Source organism: Coenobita brevimanus, chromosome 6, assembly GCF_032717465.1.
Source record: "Coenobita brevimanus isolate Jiangsu-jjx chromosome 6, ASM3271746v2, whole genome shotgun sequence".
NCBI lineage: Eukaryota > Metazoa > Arthropoda > Malacostraca > Decapoda > Coenobitidae > Coenobita > Coenobita brevimanus.
Window position 1 is genome coordinate 62,858,372 of NC_136959.1, and position 12,683 is coordinate 62,871,054.

At 39.7% G+C, this 12,683-nt stretch overlaps 1 pseudogene; it reads right to left on the reverse strand.

Annotated features, from left to right (window-relative positions):
• Window positions 1-1,463: 1,463 nt before the first annotated feature.
• Window positions 1,464-11,771, reverse strand: LOC145401527 (juvenile hormone esterase-like; annotated as a pseudogene).
• Between the last annotated feature and the right edge of the window lie 912 nt (window positions 11,772-12,683).

Here is a 12,683-nt window from a genome sequence, read left to right on the forward strand (position 1 = left end):
TTCAGAGCTATATTTTTTCCTAAACATATCTGAGCTAATTATAACCTGGCTTATTGGGAAGAATAAGGTCCTTGGACGATTACTGTTGACAGATGGTTAGACGACATAGCACACATCTGTGAGTATCATGTGAAACAGAAAATGAGTACTTACAGAAATATTCCTGTACACTGAATAAATAAACTTGTTTTACGATCTTTCGACTCTCCAGTGGACGAAACTTTTGAAAATATTTTCCTGTAAAATTCTTTCGCTTGTAAGTGTTAGCTATTTTTCTCAGCAGACCATAAACAAAAAACCATATACAACAAAACTCAAAAATATCCAGCCAGTAATGTTGTTCTTAGAAAAAAAAAAAAAAAAACGCCAATAACAACACCATTCATTGTGAAACCATCGATTTTCTGAAGTAAAGATTTTTGTTGTTGTTCGAGTGTGCAAAATCCACTCTATATAATTCAGACACAGCGATACTCCATGCATTACTCATTAGACTGTTTGGTAAGCTGTAAATGAGTTAATATTCTAATACAGACAAACATACACTCGCTTCAGATACACTTTAATGCAGAAAATTATTTTCTTTATCAACCAAAAGAGAGTGTTGAGATCATGGAGGTAGAGATTGTGTTCTTGTTATTTATGTATCTTAGTAAATAGTCACGAGATTCTTTTGATAGACTCAAAATATAAGAAAAAAAAGCGAAAAATAGTATACTATCTTCCATAACCTCGTGCTACATGAGAGGAAAATTTACGGCCGGATTATTATTATACTGTTTTTACTCTAACTTGGCCTAAAATTGCCATCTCTCCATTTTGAATACTAAGTTGTCATACTAGATTAATACTAGAATATGAGGCTAGTCATGAAAAAGTGCATTAGGAAGAATGTAGGGCATATCATTGTGTTTTTCTGCCAATCAGCTATGTGGAATAGAGAAAAGAACGAAAGTGTGGGCCAAGTTATTATGAAAGACCTACAGAACTGAGAGGTGTGATAACTAAACATTTTCTATAGTTCTATATCATTGCTGCCTACACTCAATGGAGATGAGATGCAGGCTAATCACATCTAATAATTACTGCTGTTTTCACAGGTGTTTTATAAATTCCCTTCAAAATTTAGGGGCTTGTTCATGACCTCAGTTTAAAAAATACAACAGTTAGTATGAAAAAAAAAAAAAAGAAAGAAGAAAAGCAATATATCACATGGCCAACTTATTAAAACATGGTAGATGAACACTACTGGGTGGTTACGTGGGAGAGCTCTTAACGTTAAACCCTCAGTGATTTATTCTACCCATTACACCTCAGTATCGTCCTCAATGTTACTGCTGAAAAAAAAAAAAAAAAAAGATCGCAGGATGGAGATAAGTCGCTGAGGAGGAGGTGCTACGAAGGTTATTATGCCACCTAAAGCACGACTCTATTTACGAGGTCCTCATTTGACTGGTAAATATTTATAAACTATAGGTGGAATTTGCCGGCTGACCGTCCTCCCTCACTGCGATGTGCCACCTGTTGGGCAAATAAAGGAGTTAATGTGTTTTTGTAATCTACTGGAAATCCAGGAAATCTTAATAATTTTGTTTCAATTCTCTTTTCATTTGAACTTGGCCGAAAATTGCTGTCTATCCATCTTGAATGCTGAATCTGAAGATTTTAACATTACAGTGTACTAAACATGCTGATGTTTTATCTAAATAAGTGTTTCTATTTTCAGACGATTTCAGTCAGCTCAGGAAAGGCCTCTCGAATTGGCGGGGTTAATCATGGCAGTACCAAACCACTCCAGTTCAAAAAAAAAAGAAAAAGAAAAAAAAAAAAGCTATCCTATAGCTGAATAAAATCGTCTGGAGACAGCCAGAAAGATATATAAAAAGGTGAATAAAATAGTACGGCGATTGCCAGAAAAGAAATATAGAAAGCTGAATAAAATCGTCTGGAGATAGCCAGAAAAAATGATAAAAAGCTGAATAAAATCGTATGGAGACAGCCAAAAAGAAATGTAAATAATAGGTAAATAAGCTGGAGGGTTAACAAGACATACCTGTCGGGATACTCTAGCTGCATGGCACACCGGTCCTGAATTAACATGTAGGTGTGGTTGCCAGGGGTGAGGGGCGTCCACTTGGGTATGGCCAGCTCCTCTAATTTGGTCTGGTCCTCGTCTGGGGTGGGATCTCTAAGGGACAAGAGGGAGAGAGGGAGAGAAAAAAGCTGTCATAAGCAGATCGTATCAAGAGGAAAGCTACAGCAAGGAGCGTATAGTATTGTATACTATACAGATTGTGACTGAAATTTACTCTTATTGTAACAACATGATTACCTTCCTGGAGGAAAAACTAGTATATTAACGAGCTGATTATATTAAGAAGGGAGAATAATCGTAGTACAGACCCTCCGAAGACTAAACAATTGAAATTGTAATATATGAATCATACTAAATGGAAGTAATTATTACTGTAACATACGGGTCATTGGAAAAGAAACGGACAATCATTGTATCAAACACATTCGGCGATACTAAGAGGAAAGAACTACTGCTGCAACACAGAGATCATATTATGAGATAAATAATTATTCTCAGACAAGAACTTTGCCAGTTTGTAAAATTATGGTAGTTACATTTTCTAGTGGTGGGTGGTGGCGACTATCACCCACTCACTCGATGTAGTGCTGCCTACTTGTTCCTTAGCCTTCATCATTTTATTTTTTTCTGTGGCTGCTCTCCTTTCTTCCTATTTCTCCCATCTTTCCTGTCTCTTCTTATTGCATCTCTTTCCTTTACAGGCGGTTTTACATTGATTGACAAGCCAAATGGTTTCCTTTAAGCCAAGAAATCATTTACAACGCTGGGTGGTAACCATATAACCAAACCATACGTGCTCCCTACGTGTCAGCAAGTGGGTTGGTGGAGGGTTAATGCCCCTCCCCGTAAAACAAATAACACAAAGTCAAGTAGCCACCCCTTGCGGGATTGTGGCTTCTTGCAATAGATAGATAGATGGACATTTTCATAACCCGTTCACTGATTAAAAGATTCCTCAAACCGAAAAAAAATGTCTAATGGGAGAAAAATATATTGAGCAGACACAATCTTTTTGAAAGGATAAACTGACACGATGCTACAACATAACATCCATCCAGCCGCACCCACCCGTGAATTACAAAATTGGTCCACATCCTGGTGAGTCGGTCCTTCGTCAGTGCCTGTTGCTTGTCCAAGGGGAACATCGGGAACATATAAATAAGATCGTCACCCACTGTCACACCTGTGGACGAAAGGACGATTGCCAGTGATGCGATAAAACAGACCTGAGAGAGTTAGCTAATGTAAACAAAACAAGACTGGCATGCTCTTGAGGCAACGTGATCAGTCGGTATATCTGGGGCTGGCAATGATACAGTTCAAGTTTTTCATGACGGGAAGCTCAGTCAAGCACCAAATAGGAACTGTCAGGAAAAAGCATTCTCAGATGTGTAATAAGGTTTGTAACAGTGTGAACATCATCTTTGTAAATGACTAATCATTTATAGCTAACACAAGAGTTTCGACCGTGTTTACTAGAAGTCAAATTTGCAGCAACTTGACTCTCTAATAGTCGGACCCTCTAAGAGTCGATGATAACCAACCACTTGCTGCATTTACTGTTTGTTACGCTAATCAGCCCATCGCACACGACCAAACCCATTGACCAAACCCAGCCAAACCCACCTGGTCGGAATGGTACGGGATCGTGTCCAAAGAAGATGAGATCAAACAGGGAATCGTTGGACTCAAAATCGAAGGAGAAGAAGTACGTGCTTGCAGTGGCGTTCTGAGCGTGCAGTGCCGCCGTCCGCCACACCCCAGCCTTCATGTAAAGCACACCCAGCATCTGTAACCACGTCACCAGAGTTACAGGAGGGAGTAAAAAGCATTGCGAAAAGGGTGGAAGTGAAGTTCTCTGGGAGTATTCTAGGAGTGCAATGTCGCCGTCTGCCACCCCCCTCCCGTCTTCCAATGCGCTTTTGTGTATAAAACGTCCAGCATCTGCAGCCACGTTAGGAGAATTATAATCCGCTTATTTTTAGCTATCTAGCCTTGTAAAATTATCTGGGGACAGCAAGAATAAGATACACAAGATGTTGAAACACTAAGCATCTGCATGCACGTCAAGAATTTAAACCCACCTATTTTTAAACTACACATTCAGTATGTAAGCCATTTGCTGGTTAAAACAATCGAGAGTTAGCAGTAAGACATTAAAGGTTCAGACAACACCCAGCATCCATGCAGATAAGCTGCAAGTCCAGATTCTGAAATTATTGCGAAAAACAGCAGCCACTCACTTATTTTATCATTAAACCAGACTACCAGTTCCATATTTACAACAGATCACTCCTTGGTCCAAATCTGATTAATCCTGTTTGAACACTGCATTTAGGGAGGTCAAGGAGAAGACAGTAGATAAAGGGACTCTTGAAATTGGGAGGAGAGCGAAAATTAGCTACCGTCCAGTATGCCGATGGTGGCGGATTTTCACATACAAGCCAAACTTACATCGATGAGTCCGGTGGTGGTGGAGTTGAAGTCACTGAGGGTCAGGTTCACGAAGTAGGCGTCCTGGAGAGATTCAGAGAGTTCGTGGGTGAAGTCCTCCATACCTGTCGAAAACATCATCTTAGCTTCGTTACATAAAATAATCTTTAACCTATTTTCTTTTTTTATGTGTCCGACTCTGGGCAAAAGCTCCAGGGCCTATATCTCGGGGGCAGTAGCATATCCCAAGGCCCAGTAGTCCTCCTACATCTCCACATGTCACCACTTCGGCGCTAACGCCCACCGTCCATACTGAATACATGCTAGGGCTGTCTCATACAGGACTGGTGTATTGGTATTAGCGGGGGTACTTTTATGACATGTCGGCGGGTCATCTGGCAGATCAGGAAAGTCTGCTTTTTATGATATTCAAATCCTTAAACTGTTCCCTGCCCCAGCCGGGATTCGAACCTGGATCCTTCAAGACTGCAGGCCGCCTCTCTACCGATTCAGCCACCACCTCCCCTCTACCTTTGCCTAAAACTACCATCATCCCCTCTTGATCACCGAGTTGTAGCATGAGATTAGTACTAGTATGTAATGCTAGTCACGAAAAGGCCATATGGAAAGGATGTAGAGTAGTAGCCACTGAGCTACATGAAATGAACTGCAAAAGGACGAAAACCTAGGTCAAGTTAGGGTGGAAGTACTATAGCGGTAGTCAAGTTGAAATATAATAACATCATATTGACAGAATTAATAAAGGTAATTCATGTACCCAGAATGAAGTATAAACATCACGGTGGAGATAGTATAGCATCATGGTGAATGGGTTAATGAAGATTTTCAAAAAACATTGTGGATTTTTCGAAAGATTTATACGGCGCAAATACAAAATTTACCGGTAGATAATAATCACACATTCCCTAATATTACTTAATGTGATGACTTAAGACCTGTTTGAAGTACACACATTGGAGTAGCTGGATGATTACAACCATGGCATGACAACTTACCAAAGGCTTTTACCGCATCGTTGACCATAGTGTACTGGACGTAGTAGCTGTCTGCTGTGTAATTGCTGGGGTGCAGGTAACCTAAGTACATCACTGCAAGGAGACCAAAGTTATTTAGCTTTCTTTATATCAAGTCTGAGGAAAAATCAACTTAGAATATTCAAATACGTACCGGAATATATGATCTTAAAACCACACTTGTTTCAAACGGAATATTGAATACAGAAGCTAACTGCGCTATATTCAGCATCCCAACTGGAGTTTTTATCGAAGATTTTTGAGCATATTGAAGCTGAGTGCACAAAGGTGTGACAAGCACCTGAATTTGGAGAATAATTTATGTAACATCTGCAGTTATTTGATGTGGTCAGACTGCACTCCACATTGCAAAGTGTATTTAGTAACGATATAGAAGGTTGAGGAGTGTTTAGTCATTACATGCTTCAGAAAATATCATCAGAAATTCAGGCTTGTACACACACACACACACACACACTACTTCCTCTTTCCTACTTATACACCCAATAAGTTATAAAGCAAAAACGTCACTGTAATACCCCTCCATTTTACACTCACGTCCAAGCACGAAGGACCCCTCATGCTTGTTGGCGCCTATCATGAGTGGGAGGTCCTTCAGGTAGCCCTCTGTAAAGTAATCCTCGGGCCTCTTGGTGACCAGACGCGCCTCCTCAGACACATTAAGGCCTTGTGTCACGGGAGCCAGTCCTGGAATATACACTTGTCCTCTGTGGAGTTCACTTGTCTGACACCAAAAGGAAAAGCGTTTCATTATCATTAGCATCATTATTAATATATGAACATTATTATTATTATCTATCATCATCATCATCATCATCATTATCGTTACAAATAGCTACTCCATCTTCATGGTCATCTGATATGCGTCCACATCCCTCACTCAAGCGCCATAATTGGAATAAAGAATAACATTTTTCCAGATTTTTCAAGCTCTCCACGAAGAAAATAAACGCAAGGTTTTATTTGACACTTCCTAGTTATCCATGAAAAATTAAATTCCTTACAAAGAACCGTTCCATCGTGGCAGTCATTTGTTGTGCCTCCATATATCCAAGCGCAATAATGAAAATAAAGGACAGTATTAAAAAAAAAAAAAAAAAATTCTAGCTCTCCAAGAAAAAAGATAATACAAGATACTATTTTCTACATTTCCGTACAAAAAACTGGTCCATCTTGGCAACCATCTGGTGTGCGTCCATGTCCCTCATACAGACATACAGGAGGTCGAGGTCGTCCCAGTACTGACACCCCATGGCCTTACCCACGACCTGGGCTGAGCCTACGGGGTCAGGGTCGTGAGCCCAGTGCTGCAGGGCCGACCCGCTGTTGCCAATGACACCGTGGAACAAACCTGCACGTGAAAAATGAATATATTAATTAATGAATAAATAAGTAAACGAATGAATGAATGAATAAGTAAACAGGTAAATAAATAAGTAAATACGTAAGTAAATAGGTAAGTAAATAAATAAATAAAGAAATAATAAAAAATTGCTGTTGGGAATTGAGAGTTTCCACTTATGCTGAATCAGAGCAAACTATGTGAGAAGTTCAGCCACATAGGTCGTGATGCCACATATTTACAGTGTGACGCATTCAGCATTTACATTTTTTGAAAGTACACCAGAAACACATTTTTAAACAGGCCAATAATGCTCTTAATTTCATTTAGTAATACCGGTACATAACAGCTAAAATAAAATCCTACGGTAGCCTATTCAATGTGCATCTCTCAGCCAAATATTGTGGCTTCGTAGTCTTCGGAATATGCTTCGAGGTCTCCCAGCTGTCATCAAGAGGGTTTAGCTGCTTTAGTCCAGTGAATACAATAATCTAGCATTGGCCGGAAAAAATTTATAAAGTTCCACGCGTACTCAATGGATTGTAAGGCAAGGTTTTAAGACTCTGAATTTGTGTGTTTAGGTTAACTGAATATTATCATCTGAGACAGCAAAAATATATACCTCAAGAGCATTAACCATCGTCTGCAAATTATCTGGCAAGTGTACAGTATGTGAAGCGCAACTGCATAAATTAAAATGTGGAAATGCTTTGAATGATGCGTGATAAGATAACAAGCATGATGAGGATGATGAAGATTTCAATCTCCTCGGCCGGAGTGTAGCCAAAACAAACCCTTGAATGTTAACACACACACACACACACACACACACACACACACCTTCAGTCTGGGGCAGCAACAAGTGCCAGTTGACAGAGGCCGCACCAGCTCCTTGGCCGAAAATGGTGACACGAGTTTCATCTCCCCCGAATCCATCTATATTGTCTTGGACCTGTAAACACATAATCCTTAAACCCCTCAGCAGAAAAGTTCTTTCTTAACTCCTTTCGTTTAAAAATTCTCCACTAAGTTGAGTAATAATATTGTTCTATATTAGCTGAATATATGAAAAAATATATATCCTCTCGAAGTTATTGACGAGGCAGACAGAAATCCTTAAGTGTCCCAGACTTGTTATATGAGGTGAAAATTGTGCAAGTATATTCATTTAAGAGACACCTCCCAATTCAACACATCTTCTAAAACGGTAATATAATCACGGCAAAGGTTAAGCTCACATTTTCTCAGAACAAATTTTGAATGCCATAATATACACAAATAATACAAAGAATATAAAGTGGCAACATATTCTCTTCAGCTAATTACGGGATAAATTTCTCATATCAACAGAACTTTGCATATAGAGCACATAGAACATGCAAGAAAGTTTCAGCTTCTATAATGCAGAAATAAACAACATAGGAAGGGATACTGCAGAATCTTCTAAGGCCACTGTTAAAAACCCACCCATCTCAGAGCCTCGATTTGGTCCCACAGTCCGGCATTACCAGGAGCGTTGTCGTTGTCCAGACTGAAGAAACCTGGAATAAGAGTGAAATTCATCACAGAAGTTGATTGCAGTGAAAAAAAGATGTATAAATGAAACGGTAAAGAACATAACATTTTAAAAATACCCATACAGTGGCATTTCTGATTACTGTGAGAACCAGCCTAATTCGTTCTAAGTTTAGCCACAGTTTATATCCTCACAATATGCTTGAGTGTATTGTGTGGATATAATGACCATCTGTAGTAGATTTCAATGCCGTGCCTGGATGATGATGAGATGATGATGATGATGATGATGATGATGATGATGACGATGACCTAGACATATTAAAATTCCCACCAAATACTAAATTTAATAATTCAAAGCCATATTCTTCACCGCGTAGGAAATTTGAATATCCTTCCCGCATTTATGTTTGTCTCTTCACGGTGAATTAGTATTTAATTCTGGTACTCATAACATCAGGAAGACATATATGATAACACACGAAACCAAGTGATGCTGTTGAGAATAAATCGCTGGGAAAGAGATGTTTGAAAGTCTCCTAGCCCCACGAGGATACGAGTACGAGGCGGAGAAATTTGAGGTCAAGCTCGCGCCCCTCTTACCCAGGCTGCCAATGCGATACTGTATGACGACCAGCATGATGTCGTTGTCCAAGAGGTAGTTGGGTCGGTAAAAGTAGGAGTCGCCGACCATGAAGGCCCCGCCGTGGAAGAACACCATGACGGGGAGCTTCTTGTTGTCGGGGAGGTCATCAGGAAGCTGCAAGAAAAGAGAGAGAGAGAGAGAGAGAGAGAGAGAGAGAGAGAGAGGATATTTATAGTTTATTATTATTTCTAAGTGCCCACGGATCCCTGAGTAGTTATATCATGCCCTTGTTGATTTAAATGGTAGGCTGAGCTGACTGAAATACTGTTGTAATGTACCATTTAAAATGCATGGCACTTATGAAAATGAATTTGATCCAGTTAAAGCCACAGCGGTGATGAGATGTAATTTAGAGACAGGATGTAGGAGGAATTTATGAAAAGGGACATGAAGATATTTCTCCAGATGGCACTACTACCTTTAAACTCAACAAGGATTGCTAGAAAATTGCGATAAATGAAGATGTTAGAAAGGGATGCCATCCAAAGTTAATCATTGTTTTGAGGATATTTTTAGAAATCTGATGATGTTAAAGTGGATGATGTAAAATAATCTTCACATCCTCGTCCCTGCACAGCTCCCCCCCCCCATACACATCCATGTCCCTGACTGCTCACATAAGGGGTGTAGACGTTAACGAAGAGGCAGTCCTCGTCCCCAGCGGGCTTGGAGGTGATGGCGTCCATCTGGGGACAGCGGGGACCCTTGGAACGCGCCTTCAGTTCATTCCCTTCCCAGTATACTCCTGCTGGCTCGGTTTTCTGCAGGCGAAAAAAAATAAAATATGTGTATAATGTGATTTATTTATTTATTTATTTTTTTGACACAGGAAACAAATATACTGATTGGCAGTTTTCTGGCTATAGGGAGAAGCAAATACTCTTACATAATTATAGTTTCTTAGATAGATAGATAGATGGATAGATATACAGACATACAGAGAGAGAGAGAGAGAGAGAGAGAGAGAGAGAGAGAGAGAATTAGTATGACTCTGAGGTACAACAGGTAACACTGTACAGTGGAAGACAATAGTACACTTACAGATCTGTACACTGGAGGCTTATAGTTCCTTCACACTGTCCAAAATGTGACAAAATCTAAAGGGATACTATCAGCCTAATCAGCAATAGTCAAGAAAAAATAAGTGTCATGAGACTGAAAGTAGACTCAACATGATGGATGTTGCCTTAAAACATATCATCTAAATTTCCCATTGAATATATACATGTTTACCTAGTCATAATCAGAATTCCTTTCACTTGTCTCAGATTCGAATGAAAGAAACGATATGGTTGTCTCATTAGTCTGACCTAAAATTACCATCTTTCTATTTTGAATTTCATTTGCAGCAATGGATTAACACTGGAATATGATGAAACTAGTCACGAGGAAGTGCTATGTCAAGAATGTAGGTTTGCAGTTTTGTCTGTTTCTGCCACTGATCTACGTGAAATTTGAGTCAAGTTATGGTGAAAAAAGTATAGATTTTTCAACCCTTTATATCATAAGGATTAGTTGGACAAGATTTCAAGATTTCATTCTCAAAATAGGGAAATGGATCTGTTGACCCCGACTGTACGGTTCCGAGAGAGTGAAATGCCTTCGCAGAAAGAAAAAGTGCTTTCAGTATAGTTTCGGATTATACGGTAGCTATTTCGAAGGCTCGTCCAAGCACAGAGGCGTTCGGAACCTCGGAGAGACGGTAGTGATGCTGGGGTTTGGTAGCGTTGGTGTGGTGTGGTTGTGCTAGTCTGGCGCGTGAATGTGGTCATGTGGCTGCGGGGGTGGATGGCGATCGTTTACAACCCTTCCAGTACAAGAGGTCTCCCCTGAGCTGTATAAAATTCTCTGGCGGTACCGAAAATAAAATATAAAAGACCAGCCATAGTACTGATGCAGTTACGTAACTACCTCGACCCAGCTGTCATCACCCACCTTGAATCGCCTCTCTCCTATTGGTGCCGCTCCGAATCTAAAAGTAAAATAGAGAGAGAAAAAAACATAAAAGATGTTAGCTAGTTTCAAAAGGTTTCTATGAGTATGAATTATGTTTTCGGAAATAACTGTTTGGATGCATATTTCTTTTTTTACTTTAATTTCTTGTTTGGCTGTGAATTATTTGATACCTTAAAAATCATTCTCAAATACAACTTAATCTAAACACTATGTTACAGTACCTGAGGAAGTATACAATAAAGTATCCTTATCAGTTTTTACGAGAAACCAGTAGTCATCAAAATTATTATTATTATTTTTTTTTTTACAGAAGTGATTTTGTTTGCATTTTTTTTTCAATTTAATATTCAGTTCGATTTGGTCGTAAAGTAACCAGAGTTCATAAATGTGAAGCTAAAAGTAAAAACAAACAAGTTTATGCACAATAGAAGCTCAAGAATTATATTACCATACCTGCTGTCTTGAAAGCCTAATGGTACTCAAATTATATTGTTATATAAGCATGCCCTCCTTATTTTCGGTATCTTATAATCGAAGCTTCTGTACAAGGAACTTCTGAACTCAACTGTACCTGATGCCTTGAAATCCAAACACAGTGCGCTTCCTGATGGTCACCATTTTCCTGCCCGTCACCGTCGTTGGCACAGTGGCGCCGTTCAGGTGGGGGTGGACGATTCTAGGTGGATCACCGGCATCAAGGTCGGTCCTGTGGAAGCCAAGGTCAGGCATCTTTATCACACACACACACACACACACACACACACACACACACACACACACACACACACACACACACACACACACACTTCAGTACTATGGAGAAACTTTAAACTGGAGTGGTAGAGGTACCGTTCATTTACCCCTTCAGTAAATGAAGTCTTCCAAAATGCTTAATAAGATCGACTGAAGGTAACATATAACTAACCAACGATTCATATCAAGCTGTAACGGTTAAATTATGTAGTAGTAAAATTATGTAGCTAAGTAATGTTGATAAATAGGTGGCAATAAATGTCCGTGGGGAATTATACAGTAAAATGAGTAATGCCCGATCTCTTGTCCTTGTACCATATGTCTAATTTTACATAAACTCACTGGTAATGCGTCTGCCTAACAGGGCCGGAGAATCCCAGGTTGATGGTTAGAGGGGGTGGGTGGTTGGGTTGGGGGTCGTCATCTGCCTGAGCCATTAGCACGTACCCTGCCTGAACCACCATCACGTACCAAGTGACCTCCAGCATCACAGCTAACAGGTTTGCTTGACACCCGGCCATCTGAAATACACAACAAAGCACTACTGCTGCTGGGAAAACATATGGGCATAGCTGTGAGACGAAATTCCTTTGGGAAAATGTTTATTCCAAATTTGGGTGATGATGATTCTAGAAATGGTCTTTTTACCTTAACTTGGCCAAGATTTTTGTCCCTTTGCAAGTAATTTCATGAAGTTTAATGACGAAATTAGACAACAGTGTAGCTCTCCATCATTTCCATAGCATTCCGTGATCACCACCATATTCTAGTGATAATGTACTGCAACAGCTGAATACTTTCAATGGAGAGATGGTAATTTTAGGCTAAGTTAATGCAAAAAGGGTACCGTAACAGGAACTGCATGTTCAGTTACGGTAAAAAAGACAA